Source organism: Suricata suricatta, chromosome 3 (assembly GCF_006229205.1).
Source record: "Suricata suricatta isolate VVHF042 chromosome 3, meerkat_22Aug2017_6uvM2_HiC, whole genome shotgun sequence".
NCBI classification, from domain to species: Eukaryota; Metazoa; Chordata; class Mammalia; order Carnivora; family Herpestidae; genus Suricata; species Suricata suricatta.
Window position 1 is genome coordinate 125,583,311 of NC_043702.1, and position 17,763 is coordinate 125,601,073.

Sequence of the window (17,763 nt, forward strand, 5' to 3'; positions counted from 1 at the left end):
CTCAGCAGACAGTGCTAAGGGATAATTATCTCCCTAGGGGGTGTGAGTGCTAAAGAGATCATGACAGTAAAGCCCTTGAAAAATAAAATGCAGTCACCACTATCATTATTGCGGCAGCTGGAATGCTCTCTACCCTGTAGACAAAAGGAAGAAATGTTCTCTGGAAAGGTGTGTTGCCAAGTACAGTGCCTGGCATTCAGCGTGGTTGCTAAATGAAAATTTCAAAGCTTGCCTAACCCCACTTCCAGAAACCCCCCTCTGCCATGATCTTTGATGTGGAATCTTATAGCTGATGAGGCTTTGGGGTAGGCAAGAAAATAAGAGAATGGTCTGGTTCTCTTAGAACACAACACTCTTGGGCGCCTGGGTGGCTCAGTCTGTTAAGTGTCTGACTCTTGCTTTCAGCTCAGGTCATGATCTCACAGTTTGTGGGTTTGAGCCCTGTGTCAGGCTCCTGGCTGGTAGCACTGAGCCTGCCTGGGACTCTCACTCTCTGTCCCTCTGCACCTCTCTCCCTCTCTCTCTCTCTCTCTCTCTCTCTCTCTCTCTCTCTCTCTCTTTCTCTTTCTCTCCCTCAAAATAAATAAACTTTAAAAAAGGGAGGGGAGAACCGCAATCTGAGTTATTGGCTCAGAAAAGAATGACCCATCACCTCTCATCTTTTCTGCATCTGATCATCTCCTGCTCAGAGGCAGGGACTCTCCCAGCCCCTGGCTTCCAGCACTTGGAGAGGGAGAATCTCAGTGGTAGGACGGGCCCTTGGTCTTCCAGCACTGCGTGTCACAGTACCACACCTCCTGGTCCTTCCAGCCCACCCTGCAGCCCGCCCCCTCCAGTGATCCCCTCCTCTCTCCTGGGCACAGTCAGCCAACAGTAACAGGCCATTCAGTTTCGGGAGTGTGGGGAAATGTCTGCATAGGCACCAGACTGAGGTCATGAAATTCATTTCATTTGTACTACGACCTTTGCCCCAGCAATATTTGCTATCTCCAGGGGCCCAAAGCTGGTTATTTCATTAACCCCTGAGAGCTATCAAAGCCCATTTGGGGATTTCAATAACATTAGGATCTAACCATTCAGGGTCTGAGAGTCTCAAGTCCAGAACCTGAAGCCTGGTGTGAGAAATCTGGTGAAGAGTGGTCCCGCTGCCTCCCACTAAAGGGAGTCAAAAAAGAGGGGAGGGACACTGCACCTTAACAGACAGAGGGGAAAGGAAGTGGCTTTAGCTTAAGTCGGCATTCTGTGAGCTCAGAGAGTTGATAAAGTAAGTGTTCAATCTCGTAGTTGCTTACCATTTACTTATTCAGTTACTATTTATTGAGTACGTACCACGTGCAGACAACACAGTACTCCCCACAGGAATAAAAAGTCAGACACAACAGTGTGATATGTGATTGGCTGAGCATGCTCCGGGGTGCAGTGTAACCTGTTCTCAGCATCAGGGACACAGCTGGGACACGAGAGGTACACTGGCCTCATCTCCCTGACATCTCTTCCCCAAGGCCTATCTACTTATTGGAGGGGGATGTTTAATTGTCTTAAATGGGAATTGCTATATTTAAATATTATTACATTAAGCTCTCTTTACTTTAGACACCCTGTTCAATTCGAATCTCAGATACACAACACATTTTTTTAGTATAGGTATATCCCAAATACTACCTAGGATATACTTATACTAAAAAAAATTTTATTATTATTATTTTTTAGTCATTTATCTGAACTTCAAATTGGTATTCTTATTTGCTAAATCTGGCACCCCTACAAAGGGGTTAAACAGGACCCACCTCCAGATCCTGATCCTGCTAGATCCAGAAATGTATACTTGTGCTGGTAGCAAAATAAGTACTCAGGGCAGTCCTGGCCAGATCTCTTGGCCCCATCGTGGGTTCTCCTCATTCAAAGAAGCCTGAGAGCTTTACCTGTGTGTGTGTGTGTGTGTGTGTGTGTGTGTGTGTGTGTGTGTGTGACAGGGAATATTGACCTTCCACTAAAGGGTGTCAGTGCAGTGGCCTAGCACAGTGGATGGCCCCTATAGACCCTCAATAAATAGTTGACCAGAGATGGATGGAAAGATTCAGAGTCCTCCTCCAGAAACAGAATGACCTTGGGCAAGTTCCTTATCTTGCAGCTTCAATTTCCTCATTAGTAAAATGGAGATGATAGAACCTTCCCACAGAGCTATTGTGATGAGCAGATGAAAGAAGGCAGGTAAAGGGTCAAGCAGGGACTCGAAACAGATGCTCCATGACTGCCCCGCCCACTTGGTCTCCCAGTTCCCATCCCCCAGCCTTCTGTGAGTAGAAGGTGGGGCAATCCTAAGTGTTGTTCTTCTGCCTGAGTGGGGATAAGCTGTCTTTGTCATTTAATATCGCCTGGCTGCCAGCCTCGTCCTTGCACCTCCAAAGGCAGTTTCTGCACACCTTCTCAGGGAGGCCAGTCTGTGCCCAGGCCAAAAGCCCATGAATCCAGAGAGCTGAATTCTCACCAGGTCACAAGACATCACACAATTTCTTTTACTGGCAACACTTGAGAACTTTCCAAGCCTCTCCCCATGCCAGGTGACCCTGGGCTCCCAGCTAGCTCAGGTTTGTGAAGGAGGATGAAGCAGGTGCATCTTGCAGGGTGTGGGTCTGATTTATCATTGTCATCAGCTTCCATTCATATTCCTCTTTCAGTTCTGAAACGCCCTCTGAAATGCTGCTTCCCACTAGGCTAGTCTCCATTCTTTTCCCACAATCAACACACTTATTTCTGATTCCAAGTCTGCGTGTCTCGTGCTGTTCCCTCCAGCTGGAAATGGCGCCCTGCCCAGCAGTGCCCAGGGCCTCCCACCATCCAAGTTCCAGCTCAAGCTGGGCAATGTCCTCTGACCCCTGGACCCACAAGCCTTTCCCTGTTTCTGGATTCCTAAAGTACGTGCTTCTGCATCATTTTTGGGGGGCCCTTCATTCAAATCTGCCTTGATTGGTCATTTCACTATTTCCCCTGAATGTCTTGTCTCCTCAATCAGCTTGCAAGCTCTTAGAAAGAAAAGCGGAAATGACACTTCTTTCCTGTCCCCCTCAAGCCCAAGTTCATTCTAGCCTAAGAGAAAGCACTCCATAGACAATTCGAGGCCAAATAAGAGTGAGAGTGAAGGGCCAGCACCAAGGACGGTCATCTGTCCAGAGAACTAGCATGGCTCCATGGGTCTTGCCCCTCCAGGATTTACAAGCTCAGGCAGAGTGTCTATTAGAGAATGGAGATGTGTTCAGAAGGATGCATAGGTGTTGATCAATAGTTAAGTGTTTGCTTTATGTGGAAGCAACATGTAATTGGAGCTGTGGAAGAGTCAAAAAGACAGTTGTGAATGTGATCTCATTCATTTCCTCAGCCAGCAAGGGCCTTGCAGTGCTGCCCCGTGAACCTCAGATCCCTGCTCTGTGCCGAGGGCAAACCACAAAGGAGACAGGCTTTCTGCCCACGAGACCTCACAACAGACTGAGCAAACACTTCTCTTTGACCAGATAAACCTGGACAGCCTCCTTAGAAGGTTGGACATTAGGATCTGCTGGGCTAGGAGGGAAGAATGAGAAGGACGTGAGAAGGAAAAGACCTTTTGGGCAGGCCATTCATAAGAAGCAATAATTAAATGGTTACCGCTAGTTAATAGAGCTGCGGAAGATGCACCCAAAGAACAAGAGACTCAGAAAATGCATCAGGACACTTGAAGTGGCCTAGCACAAGGCATGATTAAGGCTGGGGAGCGCTGGAGGGCACACCGCATGTACTGTGGCCATACGTTGGCCCACACGGATGTCCAAGGTTCCCCTTTCACTGCCTCACCCTGGGGCCCACTTCTGCAGGAATAATGCTGTGTGGCCCTCTCTCCTCTACCCTGGTGCCAAGTGGCAAGGGGAAACACAGTGTGCTATGCTGGGGAGGGGGGCTGTGGAGAATCTAAAACAAGCCGGCTGTTCAACTATGCAACAGGCAGACCTGTGTATGTCCAGCCCCACCCGAGAGGAGGTGCGGGGAGGGCTCATGCCCTGGAAAAGGTGAAAGGACGAGAAGAAAAAGCCAAGGAATGGCAGGAATGAAAGCTGGGGAAGCTAGGGATGAATGCACATTTTCTTTTCCTTTTGCCAGCGATCACTCCCCTCCTGAGCAAATCTCTTTAAAAGGAAATAGACACAGTTGTGAAGGGCAGCTCTGGCCTAGAGCTGGACCCCTGGAAACTGCAGCCCAAGTCTATCAAATTCCATTCTTTATACTTGAGCCAAAAAGCTTCCCTCCAGGCTTAAGCTCCAATCTTGCCCCTCCCCACCCTAGCACAGCTCAGCCCCCATGCGTGTGTCACTGCAAACACACATACTCACCCCTCACTGGCCTTACCCCCCCCTTGCCCTAGTGGCCAGGGGAAAGTGTGATGCTGGAGGCTAGTGACCCTCAGTGACCTTCTTTGAGACAGTCCTGGACAATTTGGGACAACTGATAAGCCCACGGTAGCCTGAGCACTCCATGCATCAGGGAGGTACTGTGCTCTTCTTGCACCTGGCCAGGTGGCCTTCCCGAGCAGCCCCTGCTTTCTGAGCCCGCCTGCCACGTCAGGCTCCTAGGCTCCACTCTTCTTTCCCACCCCTAGCAGAGAGGAGAGCCCCAGGACCTTCCATCAATCTGCTGGGCCTCAGAGAACCTGTCCTACTGTGATGGATTTTTTAATTGGATTGTGACAAACATTTAATACCTAATAGAGCTCTTACCAGCACAGTTAATTAAGAATGTGACTAATCTAATTCGGTGGCAGCTCAGAAAGAAAGTGGGGAGAGCTTCACGTGGGAGCGGGGTTCGGGGAGATGGGGCGGTTCATGCTGGAAAAGGACTCTCAGGTTGTTTCTCATCGGGGCAAGGGGTTCCCAGACCTATGACACCTGGAGACCTAGTCAAGCTCGAGAGGGAGGAGCAGGATGTCGACAAGTTGCAGAGCAGCCAGGTGGACAAGGACGTCGCTTCTCAGTCTGTCGCTTGGTCCCATTGTGCTCATCGGCTTGTCGCCGCCGGCTTGTTAGTAATGCCTGAGCGAACGGGGCTTTGTGGATCCTCCAAAGCTGTATAGATAACTGCTGAGTGTTACAAGCCTACTTACTGAACCTGCCTTACTCCCAGACGGCAGCTTGGCTTGGCACTGCCAGCCCAGAGCCAGCGGGCGCCTTCACCCTTCTGGACCCCCAGGGTCCTGTACATTTGATATGGGATCACAAATATTGCATTCCTATCCCCCCACCCCCCAACCACACAGGTACACCGCCAAAAGAACCATGTGAACGTGCCTTGTACATGAGTGCCCCCATGCGTGCTGTCCGCAAGGGCACGTGGGTATCGCCACGGGTCCACAGAGCAGAAGTGCACACCTGTGCACATAAGGCGCTCACAGAGATGAAATCATCAGCGCCAGTGTGCAAATACAGCAAGTCCCGGAACACCCAAGGGAGCACGACTGGTCAGTGGACGCCCTCCCATCTGGAATGCGGGCCTGATTTCCGGCATATCTGACAGCGAGATCCCGCAGGCTGGCTGCCTCCCTGATAGGATGGGCCCTAGCTGATCGACAGCTGTCACTTTCCCCTCCAGCAGCTGGCTCCACGCATGGGAGTGGAGGGAGGGGTCTGAGGGAGGCGGGTGGACCGGGTTCTTGGGTGAGTGGTGTCAACAAGGAGAAAGAAAGGCGTCATGGAAACACCGGATGCTGTGGAGTGGCTTCTGATTGTGGGTGGAGGCAAAAAGGAGGGCTCAGCATCAGGGTTAACTTTCAAAGGGGGTGGAGTGGGGGGATATTAATCCCTGATCTGCGCGGTGCCATAGTAACTGCTGAGAAGGAGAACTATTTTGAGTGTGTCTCTGTTATAGCGAGTGGCAGGTACTGCGCTGAGCTTTACAAATGTGCGGCTTTCATATTCTGATCTTTAATGGCAGGTGATGAGATTAGAGCAAGAAAGCTATGATTTAGCAGTTCTGAGCTACTTGATATCTCACCCAGGGCTCAGCCCCCCTTTGTCTTAGCTAATCCCCATGGCAAACCAGAGGCAGGTGGGCGGGACTTCTGGCCCTTCCCCTCCTGCTCCTGGAGGGCAGGTCGCAGCCCTCATGGCTTGCACGGAGCTCCAGCGTCTGGGGGTCCAGTGGTGGTTAACTGGCCTTTCGTTGGTGAGAAGCCGGGGTAGCTCCAACCTCGGGGAGCAGCAGACCCGGCAGCAGGTGGGTCGCAGATGTGCCTGTGTGCAGGGGGTTGGGGCAGCCCGCAGGGCTGCTCTCTTTGGGACTGAAACGAAGGGCAGGCCTCCTGATAGGACTCAGAAGAGACTCATGATGAACCTCACAGCTGGAAAGGCCAGAGGACACATCAGCAACAAACAAAAAAGCTGGAAAGGAGGGAACACAAGCAGAAGAGAAAGGATGGTCTTTCTCTTCTTCGCCTGCCTACCCCTGGTGCGTGTGAATCATCCCATACGTCTGGATGGCATTTGCCATTGCCCGGACCTCACACACACATGGAGCTGTTAACACGCTCATGGGATTTCCCACACAGGGGGCTAGTGAGAGGACCCAGATCTCCTGGATCCCAGACAAGCACCACCTACTCTGCACACCATTTCACCAAAACCCGCCCAGATACCTCTGTCCCCATCATGTCCCCAGAGGACACTGAGGCTCTGTGGGGGAGTGACCGGTGGCAGCTGAGGCCACTCCGGTAATAAGAGGCAGGGACGCAACTTGGGGTCCAACCCCAAGTGATTCCTGGTGGCCTGCCCTTCCACTTCCCTGTTCTCATGGCACAGGAGGTGTGAGGGGGAGCCCAGAAAGAAGACTGGACATGTGCTGAGTTCCTGGAGCGCCAGAAGGCATTCTGTGCTGCAAGGCAGGGGAGAGTTCCAGAAGTGTGGCCAGGGTCCATCCATTGAGGCCTTCATGTGTGTATTCTTCTTCCTCTCCCTTTGGTTTTCAGGTACCTTTCTTTGATTTCTGGGCACACCCTCAGCCCTGCCGACCCCGGGCTCAGGCCCTCCCACCAGTGAGTCTCAGGCCTTTCCCTGCAGCAGAAAACCTCCCAACAGTCATTAGTCTGACAACTTGATGCAGCGAGGAAAAGCCAAGCCAGTGGGTGGGACAGGAGTCCCAGGGAAGGGCTTGGAGGCGGCAGAGCCATGGCAGTAGGTAGAACCTTCAGTGAGGCCAACGCAGTGCATATTTCCTACATGCTGCTAAAGTGACCTGAGTCCAGCTGTCACGTACTTTTGAACTTCAGCCATTAACTGGGAATTAAAAATCTCTGCACACCTTCCTGGCCAGGAAGAAATCATACATAGGAAAGAGGCTTGAAAATTGTAAAGGGCTACAGAAATGAAAGGTAAACGAAGGCACTTTTATTAAGTACAATGAGGAAGGTCATGAGTGGCAGAGAAAGAGGAGGGAAGAACCAGACAGCTAGGAGTAAGTGCCAGCAGAAATGAGTGCTTCCCCACAGAGAAATGCATTAGGCACCTTCAAATGTTCATTCTTTTCTAGAAGATCATAAAGGAAATCTATTCCTAATGGGCATCAATTAGAAGACTTAAGAGTCAGCTTGTGGCACCTGTGATTGGTAGAGGACATGGTGGTTCCTTCCATTATTTCCCCATCCCCACTCTGGTACACAACATCTGCCCTTTCTCACCCTCAACCAGCCTAGAAGGGGTAATACCAAAGGTGTGGGGCGTGAGAATGAGGGAAGATCCAAGAAAAGAGAACTCTTGCGGTGAATTCTGCATATTTTGCTATGGATAAAGTGTACCCTTACGGTCAGGGTAAAATAAGGGAGGGCTTTTGGCGACCTTGCTTGGATGGCCCCAGCCTGCATTGTTGGTGTCCAGGAACAAAGCTGCAGCACTCTTGAGGCTGAGCTCTCCCTCTCTGATGCTTGCTAGATGGTATGCATCCTCCATGAGCTGTGCGGCAGGATGCCAGACCTGACAGTAGGGTGCTGGTGAGACATCTCCAAGTTTCCAGCCAGGTGCAGGGCCTCTGGACCATCACCATATTTACTGAACACCTACAGGGTGCTCGATGCTAGACTAGCTGCTGGAGAAGGGGAGGGACAATATGCGTGGAAGATATGATCCCTGTTGTCAAAACACCTATGGCTCAATTGGGTCCAGTTCAAATGCCCCGTTTCGGGTCCATTCCATCATGAGCTGCTGCCCTCCACCCATGAAGATGATATCACAAGCCATGATCAAGAAGGCATAGACTAAAAACAAGGACTGCATGAGGGGCTGCCAAGGAAAGGATTGGAGTGAGACCAGAAGGAAGATTCAAGGGTTTCTTGAAAGAGGCCAGACACACGCAAGTAAGTGTGAGCCCTACTCCCTGGCATCACAGCCCTGGACCGGAAGGCAGTGTGGACACATGGAGGCCCACAGAGGGAGGAAGAAGGCCTGAATTCTGCCTCCAGCTCCGCTCTAACTTCAAGGCTTCATCTGCAGGGGTGATGTGGGAACAGGTGACATGACGTCCACGGTCACTGCCCTCCATGAAATCCGTAGGCCCCTCCACCACCATGCTCTGTCTGCCTGAGGCACCAAATGTGTGGCCTCAACCAAAACACAACAGGGCTTGAGTTCTGAGAGGAGGTCCTAGCCGGGAACCATGTAGGCCCTCAACCGAACCTAATCACTAGCCAGCTGCCCCATCTGTATGCAGGGCCCCCCCCCCGGCCACCAGGGTTTATAAATAAACCAAGAGAAGTCATTTTGTCCCAAGAGACCGGGATGTCTCTTGAAATACAGAGATGCTCTGTCTTGTGCCTCCGTGGTTCCTGAGTTCATTTGTATTCTTTGGCGAGGAACAGAGCTTGGATTGAACTTGGTCCCCCTCTACAGCTGAGAGTCTCAGTGAAGGCGGAGGGATGGAGCAGGCACCAAGACAAAGATGTTCTTGGTTGTGTCCTGAAGTAATCAATGGGGCCACTAAATGAACCAGAGAAGGAGACAAGAGAGAAGCGTGGCAGAGAGAGAGCAGAGGGCGGAGGGTGCTGAGATGGGAAAAAGGCAGTGAGAGAAAGAGATACTGACAGAGACATAGAGAAGAGACCCTGGCAAAGTGACAGCTGAAACATCCAGCCAGGGCAGGGGCGACGGAGATGGGGAAATCAGATGGAGATAAAAACAAAGGCAGACAGCTTGAGGCCAAGTGCCAGGGCCTTGGAAATGTGAGAGGGGGCGAGACAGACAAAGCCATGTGGAGTCGGAGAGCATGCCCAGGCAGAAGAGATGCAGCAGGGGACAGCGGAGGAGGGGGGCTGGCACAGAGAGGCCAGGAGGATAAAGGGGCACTGTGAGCACGTGGGGCCTGAGCATGAGGACTCAATGCCCACATGCATCTAAAGACAAAAGAGCAGCCTTGTTTGTCTTGCATGCATCCTTGTGTAAGGAAAGAGCAGGAACCCTGGAGGAAGACCGTCTGGGTTTGAATCCTGGTGCTGCCAGTTCCTAATGGCGTGAACTTCGGTGAGTTAAGGGACCAATCTGACCCGATTCCCCTCCTGGGCAAATGAGTATAATATGCGAACGACCTCCTAGGGTTGCCATGTCGGCGGAAGAGCTGTTTATAGACATTGCGTAGGCGCTCAGAGCAGTGCCCTGTGCGGGGAGGACCTTGGCGGCTGCAGGCATGGACAGGATGGTGGGAAAGGGGAGCACCCACTTTTCATTTCTTATTTATTATCTTGGGTTGATGTACTTTTTGTGGTGAGCCCTGGGGCTGAGGAGGGCAGAAGAGCCCCCAACAGTGGACCAGCCCAGCTGGCCGAGTGGAAGCATGAGCCAAAAAGAAGAAAGGAGGCTGGGGGGGAAGGGGGAGTTAGTGTCATAACAGTCTCTAAGGAGGCAGGGAGGAGGCTGACCTTGGGGGTGGGGAGCCAGCAGGACCCAAGGACCCTGCGCATGCCATCTCTCCTGCCACATGCCCTCTCTCCTGCCACCCAGCAGACGGGCTTTTCCTACCTGAACTGCCAGGAGACTTCAGAAATGACGTCCTCTGGAACTAAGATGTCTACCTGCACATCTGTGTCAAAGGTGACACACTCTGCTAAGCCAGGGGCAGAAATGTCATGGGGAAGCATCACAGACCTGAATGACTTTTTCTGGACAGGGCAGCAGTGGGAAGGAGGGAAGGATATGAGGAGAAGGAGGGAAAGGACTAGAAGCTCATTTCGTTGCAAACCACCCCTCCTCACTGCCCCCGAGGCTACCTGCCTTCTGTGATGTCAGGGTGGGTCAAGGGCAGGAAGCCGACGCTGATACTACTGACCACCCACTCTCCCTGAACAGAGTACGTCTCCTGCAAGGGACCCAGAAAGCCTGAGCACAGTCTTTGCACTGAGTAGGTGCCACTTGCTGGATGCTATTTTGTCACCAGAGATGGCTCCCAAATCATGTGAGACTCCCAGCTGCCCAAGGTTGGTTTTAATCCTCAGAAAAAAATGCAGGAACCCAGTATCTCCAGTCCCCATTCTGCTAACCCAGGCTCTTGGTGCTGGAAGTACACCTGGAGCAACAAACATAAGGACACATTTAAAAAGCTAAAACATATTAATTACTGCCAACGCTCACTTGTGGTTATGAATATTACAATCACAGCTATCACTGCAAGGCTCCCTAGGGCCCAGGTGCTTTTCCTCACAAACTCCTAAATCCTCACAACTCTTCAGAGTGGAATTGGGATTCCTGACAAGCTTCAGACAAGACACAGCTCAGAGAGGTGAATACTGCTCACACTCGGTGGACCCAGAGCCCCCCCCTTTCCACATCTAAATCTCCCTCACATTTCCTTAAGGAGCATGGATTTCCGTTAATGTCAGATTCTACTTTAAGTTCAGTTTCTCTCTAAGGCAGTGCCTGCCCACCCACTCCTGCCATCTTCTACACTTGCAGGATCGAACAATGGGCTCTGTGAGACCGTCCTTATGAGTCAGACACAATCTTGGAACTCTGGCTGAGAGCAATAGCCTTGTGGAGGCACCCACCCGGAGACCCCCACCAGTTCTACTGCTTCCTTCCTTTCCTTCCTCAGGAGCCCCTGGGGCTTCTGTGGGGAGCAGGGGAAGGCTGAGCAGGGAGCCGTCAGGCACCTGGTGCTTGTCACCCCCAGAGGTCCCCACCCGCTATATGTGGGTGATGGAATGACATGGCTTCTGACTTCCAGCCTTCCAAAAGTTTAAGACCTTACTGCCCCAGGACACATTCTATGTGTAGCTAGAGCCACAGATAAAGCCCACAAAATAGTAGGGTCCCCATTTCTCTGTTCGCAACAAGACTCACACTACTCCGTACTACTGTTTCCAGAAAGAATGGATGAGTTTGGGGGTAAAGGGTGAGCACCAACTGGTCGGGATTCATAGGCCTGTGACAGTTAATTCTCCTTCCCTTTGTCTCTATCTACTGACATGAGTGACTTCATACGATGCTCAAAGGATCCCCAAATAGACGTCTTAGTCCATTCGTGCTGTTTTCATGACATACTATAGACTAGGCAGCTTAAAAAGAAGAAATTTATTCCTCACAGTTCTGGAGGCTGGGAAGTTCAAGATCAAGGTGCTGGAGATCTCATGTCTGATGAAGGCCTGCTTCCTAGTCCATAGATGCCATCTATTTTCTGTGTCCTCGCATGGGGTGGGGGAGGGAACTCTCTGGGGTCTTGTCCCTATTGGAGGGCTCCACTCTCCTGACCTAATCACCTCCCAAAGGCCTCACTCCCCAATACCTCCACAGTGAGGGTTAAGATTTAACACATGAATGTGGTAGCACACAAGTATTCAGCCTTTATCACTCACACACACACACACACACGCACGCACGCACACGCACACGCACACAGCTTTTTCCCTTAAGAGAGTAAGGAACCCACAGAGGTCTAATCAAGAAAGATAATCAAATCTTGTCCTAGAAAAATCAGGTTAATGCCCAGCTCCTTACAGGCAGTCAGTGGCAATGTGGTACCAATACTGATTAAGTTTCATCTGGATGTGACCAACCCCACAGTCTCCAAGTCAGAACTGCTTTTGCTGGAACGGTTTTCCTCAAGGAGCGATTCTACGGCTGCCACCCTCCTGCAGAAAAGGCCCCGAAGACACGGAAATTGGCCAACGGTGAACTGGCAGATGGCACTTTCGAGCAGCCTCCTCTGCCCGTCCCCCTCCAGCGGGAGGCGGGCATTCACGCCTGGTCTCCGGATTTGGGTCGGAGCCCACGCCAGTTCGTGGTAGCACTTGTCTGGCTGTCTCCCACCTCAGCCCAAACCCCGGCTCTGCGAGCTCAGGCATGAGAGGTGAGAGGGCGGTGGGGGCGGAGGAAGGGGCCAGGAAAGAACACACGGAAGGAGGCAAGGACACACAGAAGGAGGCAGGTGGCACCAAAGGAAAGGGGACCGCACGCGGGAGCGTGCGCTGGTGTGGGTTTGGGGAAACCCCAGGAGATCAGCTTCCAACAGTGATTAATTTACTGAGAGAAAATAGATTCTCACCGCCAGCCACTGAGGCTGCAGAAGCTGAAGATGAGGCAGTCGGCGCCACGATCAGGCAGCTCCGGTCCTGTGTGAGAAGGCAATGTGTGAACTCCACGCTCGTGCACCAATAGGCAAGTGATGGTGGGAGTCAGTCCCCCCACCCGCCGTGGGGAAGAAGCCACCCTGCTCCTGGAGAGGGAGGTGCTGACTCTCACGAGAGCCTGCTTCTGGCATCGGTGGGACTTGGGGACCCAGAGGTGCAAGGGTTCCTGTGGGCACCCGTGCCTGGCTGGCCTTTTCCAGGGGAAAGTGGCACCTCAGTGCTGGATGTCTGCGTGACATTGACCCAACGCCAGGGGAAGGCTGAAGGTCCGGTGTGAGCACTGCATCTCCCGTTCTGGCAGACATGACATGATAGTTCATCACTTAAGGAAACGCTCATTCATTCATTCCACAAAATGAATTGTGCCTCTACTGTGTTTCGGGCCCTGTGTTAGGTGCTACAGTTACAATGGTGCAGAGAAAATAGATGTAGATCCTGCCCTCCCTCATGAGACAGGAAATTAAGTGATGAGTGGCTTTCACCAGCCTATCCCATATAAGCACATGATTCCAGATACTCAAAGGGAACCAACTAGAATGATAAAGCCTAGAGCAGGGTAAGACTTCAGAATCATTGAGCCCACTGTCATCTGTTGTAGGAGGAAACTGAAGCCCAGAGTGGTTGTGTAACATGTCCCAAGTCACACAGAGTGCAGGCACCAAGGACAAGGATTAGAATTTTCCTTTCCTTTATAAGACTTTTCCTGCCACCCCCCACTGCCACAATCCAGAAAGACGGGAGAATGAAGCATATTCAACATTTCCCAAAGGAGTTCTTTGAATGCCTGCTCTGTCAAGTGTTCCACGAAAAAGTGTTCTATTGTCAACTAAGTTGGGGAAATGCCAGCACTGTGTCTTCCTTATGGAGGTTGACAGTATACATGATCGTATTAAAGGCTCTGAGGTCTGTGGGAAAGATCTCTGTTTATCACTGTCTAAGGCAGTGTTTCCCAGACCGCTTTGTCCATGAAAGCCCCTTGCTGTCACACATCTTAACACGCCATGCTGCCACTCCTCAGCACTTTGGGAAATCCCAAATCTCTTCAAGTTCTGTGAATTTGGGATATGGGTCTCTCCCATGCTGGCTTTTCCTGTTTTCATTTTCTGTCAAGGACTTTTGACTCCTCCCCTCTAAGTCCATTCGATTGGAGTCTTTATTCTCTCAGACTCTCTACATTTCTGGGAATCCCTTTTCCCTGGAGTTCTGGGACTCCCTCTTCTCATGGATTTTCTTCACTCAGTTCCCTATGAATCACATCTGCAGACTTCTCATTTCTTACTGTCCCTCAGTAATTGATCTTCAATTTACTTCAAGCTTGCTTTTTCCTAGGTGGCCAAAGAAAGGACCTGAAACTTCACCAGTCATGTTCTTACGCATAAATCACAAATCCAATAACTGACCTGTGACCTTTCCCACCACGATTTGCTTCTCCAGCTAACAGTTCATTCATCTATGTGAACAATACTTATTGAACACTGATGTACAGGTCACACTCAAGGCCACTTTCACTGCAATCCCTGCCTCGTTAATTCCACTGGTTAGAGAACCGTGGGAATAAGGTTAAGTTCATGGATTTGACTTCTTGTGGGCCCTTGAGTTTCATTCTGCCCATGACCTTGAATCTTGGCCAATATTCTCTCAAATGTGTGCCCTTGAGCATGAAGGGGACAGAATAAGGGAATGTGTCTGTCTTGACTTAGCATGAACAAGTGTGACCTCTTGGAAAAAACACTCAAAGTCCATGTCCTGTGACAGGATTCCACGTCACTTTAAGTGTGGCCAAGTGACAATTTGTTCCTCCCCACATCAGCCACCCACCTGCTTCTCCCAGGTTCCCAACTGTCTTTGAAACCATCTCCCTCTGCAAAATCCCATAATTATTTTATCAGGAAATAGCTAACATTTGTCTTTTATTCCTTTTTATTCAAACAAACCTCATTTTTTTCCTATTCACTGTCTATTTCTTTATTCCCCCTGGCACTGTGGTTCATATATGTTGCTCAGAGATTTCATTTGGGCCTGAAGAAATGATAGAAATGGCCTTAAAAATGTCTACTGTTCAGCAGTAGGATTATCAGCAATATGGTCCCTTTTGCAATAAACTTACTGTGACCAGGTGTGGACTGGGTCTCGATTTTCTCTCTCTCTGTCTCTCTTCTGTACCACTGTCTCTGTCTCTGTCTCTTTCACACACACACACACACACACACACACACACACACACACACCCCACAGTGTTTTTTCATAGGTAGAAAACCCTCATAAGTTGATTTCATCATCTTCCTACATTTTTTTGGAATCCTTCGGAGACTTCTCTCCATGGAAAGTTGCTTATTATGCCTGCTCCCCCAATACACCTGGGGATATCTAATACAGAAGACAAATAACTCTTACCCCAGCATCATTAAGAAGTGTCAGGAAAAAACACTACCAAAATTTATACCAACCATTACTTTAAAAGACTGTATACAGACAGAGTCTTAACCAGCCTCAGTTCCCACACTCACTCCCGGCACCTGCTGCCAGCATTCCAGATTCTTCCCCTACGCAGGTGCGAGAGAGCTCAGAATGCATGGCTCAGCCTTCCCCGGGCCCCCCTCTCCTCTCTGATGTGGCCTTGTCTTGTCTCCTACAGCCCCATTTGTACCCTGAGTCCCCCCAGAACACTTCTGCCCACTACGGGCTTCCCCTCCCCTTCGCTCACCCCTGCATTACAATCTTGGTACACACACTTATTTTTCTAAGAGCTCCATCTGCGTTAGTGCTGTCAGCTCTTACACCAACGGAAATGAAGCTATAACGCTATAGGCTACAAAGCTATATGCTATAATACTAAGAACACAGAGTCAAAAGAAAGCAACATATTCATTCCCTTCCTTTCTTTCTCCCAGGCAGCCTCCAGCTTGCCTCATCCCCCCGAAACCTTTCTAGACATAGGCAGTTCGTGGTTAACTTCCAAATGAACCAGAGACATGAGGTGTTGAGATCCCTCATTCCCCGGCATGTCTCCTGTGGGAGATATGGGTGTTTTCTTCCTTTTTGGAAGACAATGGTGGGGACTGAAGTCACGATAAAGTCCCCTCCTCCCTTGCGTGGAGAAAAGAGGAGCCACAGACAATGAGAGGCAGATGCTCTTGTCAGGATCCCATGCTTCAAGCAAGACGCAGCCCATATGGCTCGGGCTGAAGACTCCCTGGCCCCCCATCTTCTGATGCCAGCCCCCCCCACACACACAACCCTCCCCTCGCCCAGAACACCCTCAAATCTTCCAACAAGTCAGGCGTGAACACACCAGCCATCTCAAACACCCAGGGATTTGGGGAAAGTGTTAGGAAGAAATATAAACAATCCATACTAATTGCTGCTGTGACATAAGTTATAAATTAAATTAGACGGGCCAGAGTCCCAAGCTCGCCTACGCTCCCAGCTCCTACCCTCAGCGTGACGGCAGAACAAAGTCAGGCATCTCAGAGAGAAGCAAGTGACTCTCACGTGCACCTTTCGATAGTTCAGTAACCAGGCCCTGGATGTTTGTGCCACATCGGCCCTCCCCGCTCTGCTCTTCGCTGGGGTTTCAGGGCACTCTAGGCTGATGCAGGGAGGACCCCTCGTCCCCAGGGTGGACCCTAGCAGACAAGCCCACCCCCCTGTAGCTCACACGCCTTCCACGGGCATGGTGGCCTTGGAGCATGAGCCTCAGCATCAGCCCTGCCTTTGAGAAGTCCCCGGAGAAAAAGAGAAGCTGAGCTTTCCAAGGAACTCGGAGGAGACTTGCCCCTCCCTTCTGCGTGGCTGCAGGAGGGGACTGGAAGCAAAGCCAATGCTAAATGGATATTACTTGAGCAGATGAAGGAAAGAAGGAAGGAAGGAAAAAAGGAAGAAAGGAAGGAAGGAAGGAAGGAAGGAAGGAAGGAAGGAAGGAAGGAAGGAAGGAAGGAAGGAAGGAGTAAGAGAGTGACTGCAACTATTGAACACCCCAAATGCCTCTTCTGTTTGCAGACCCAAGTTTTATTTGGTTTTGTTCACTGAGTGTAAGGGGGTGGGAGGAAATGGTGGCTCCATTGGGTGGGCCTGGGAGACCTTGCCTTGGCTATGGGCAATGGCTAAAGCTGACTGAACCCAGCAGAAGCCAGAAGCAGGATGGAGGGTCAGCTGTTGTGTGGTAAAGTCAGAGCGGGGATGGGAACTGGGCCCTAGGTTTCCCTTCGTTTTTCCAGCAACACCCCTCTCACATGCTAGTTCTGAGTTGCTGGTATTCTCTCTTTTCTGTCCCCCTCAGAGAGAGCTATTTCCATGCTCAGGCCAAAGCTGCATCTTCTGTGATAGCAGCCAGAGACAATGGTGCCCAAGTCTGTACATTCATTCAACGAACATCAACAAGTAACCTCTGTTACTTGGCATCGTGCTGGGATCTGGGAAGCCTCCGATGGATGCAACACAGTTGCAGGGCTCAAAGGTACATGGCCTAGTAGGGAAGCCCTCAGACCTCACAGCCTGAGGCCTCCATGGCACCACCTTGGGGACAATGCCACCAACAGTGAGTGTGAAGCCCACAGGGGACCAGAGACCTGATCCAGGCCCACAGCTTCTCAGTGACATTCTTCTGCCTCCATCTTTGCCCTCTACCAGGCTATGCAGTCTGTAGGCCACCAAGGTGACCCCAAGCAGTGCTCCCGTGCCTCTCGGTCAACCCCCCTCTATCTAAAATGTGCCACGAAGAGCTCATTTCCACAGGGACATCAGATAGCCTGGCTAAATATCTCTGCCTACCTTGGTTTTCTTCCAGTTTTCATCAATATACATCCAAGATGCCAAATACCTTTTAGACTGTAGGCCTGCAGGCTGCCAGGGAGGGGACCCACACTGGGAGTAGGGCCATTTGCATGCTTTCATTAAAGCAGACTCTTGCGCTGGCCACGCTGCCAGCTCTCCTGAATGCGTGTCTTCCTGGGGAGATAGAGAATCAATTGGCTTGATGCAACTTCTGGATCCTTGTTACAGTCCTGGCTTGGGTCCCGTGGAGGCCCTCAGACAGACATCAATAACCTTGCCTCTCATTGCCTTTATCAGCCTGGATCTGGTCCCATTAGAATGCGCCAATATTTATGTACATTTTAACAGTGCTGCCCACATCAGCACTG

At 50.9% G+C, this 17,763-nt stretch overlaps 1 long non-coding RNA gene across 1 annotated transcript; it reads right to left on the reverse strand.

The window, feature by feature from the left end:
- Positions 1–11,987: 11,987 nt before the first annotated feature.
- Positions 11,988–17,563, reverse strand: LOC115286658. The gene is made up of 3 exons (XR_003906193.1): positions 17,442–17,563; positions 12,538–12,604; positions 11,988–12,124 (listed from the first exon to the last, which is right to left on the reverse strand). It is a non-coding gene; the product is annotated as an uncharacterized LOC115286658 (long non-coding RNA).
- Positions 17,564–17,763: the final 200 nt, after the last annotated feature.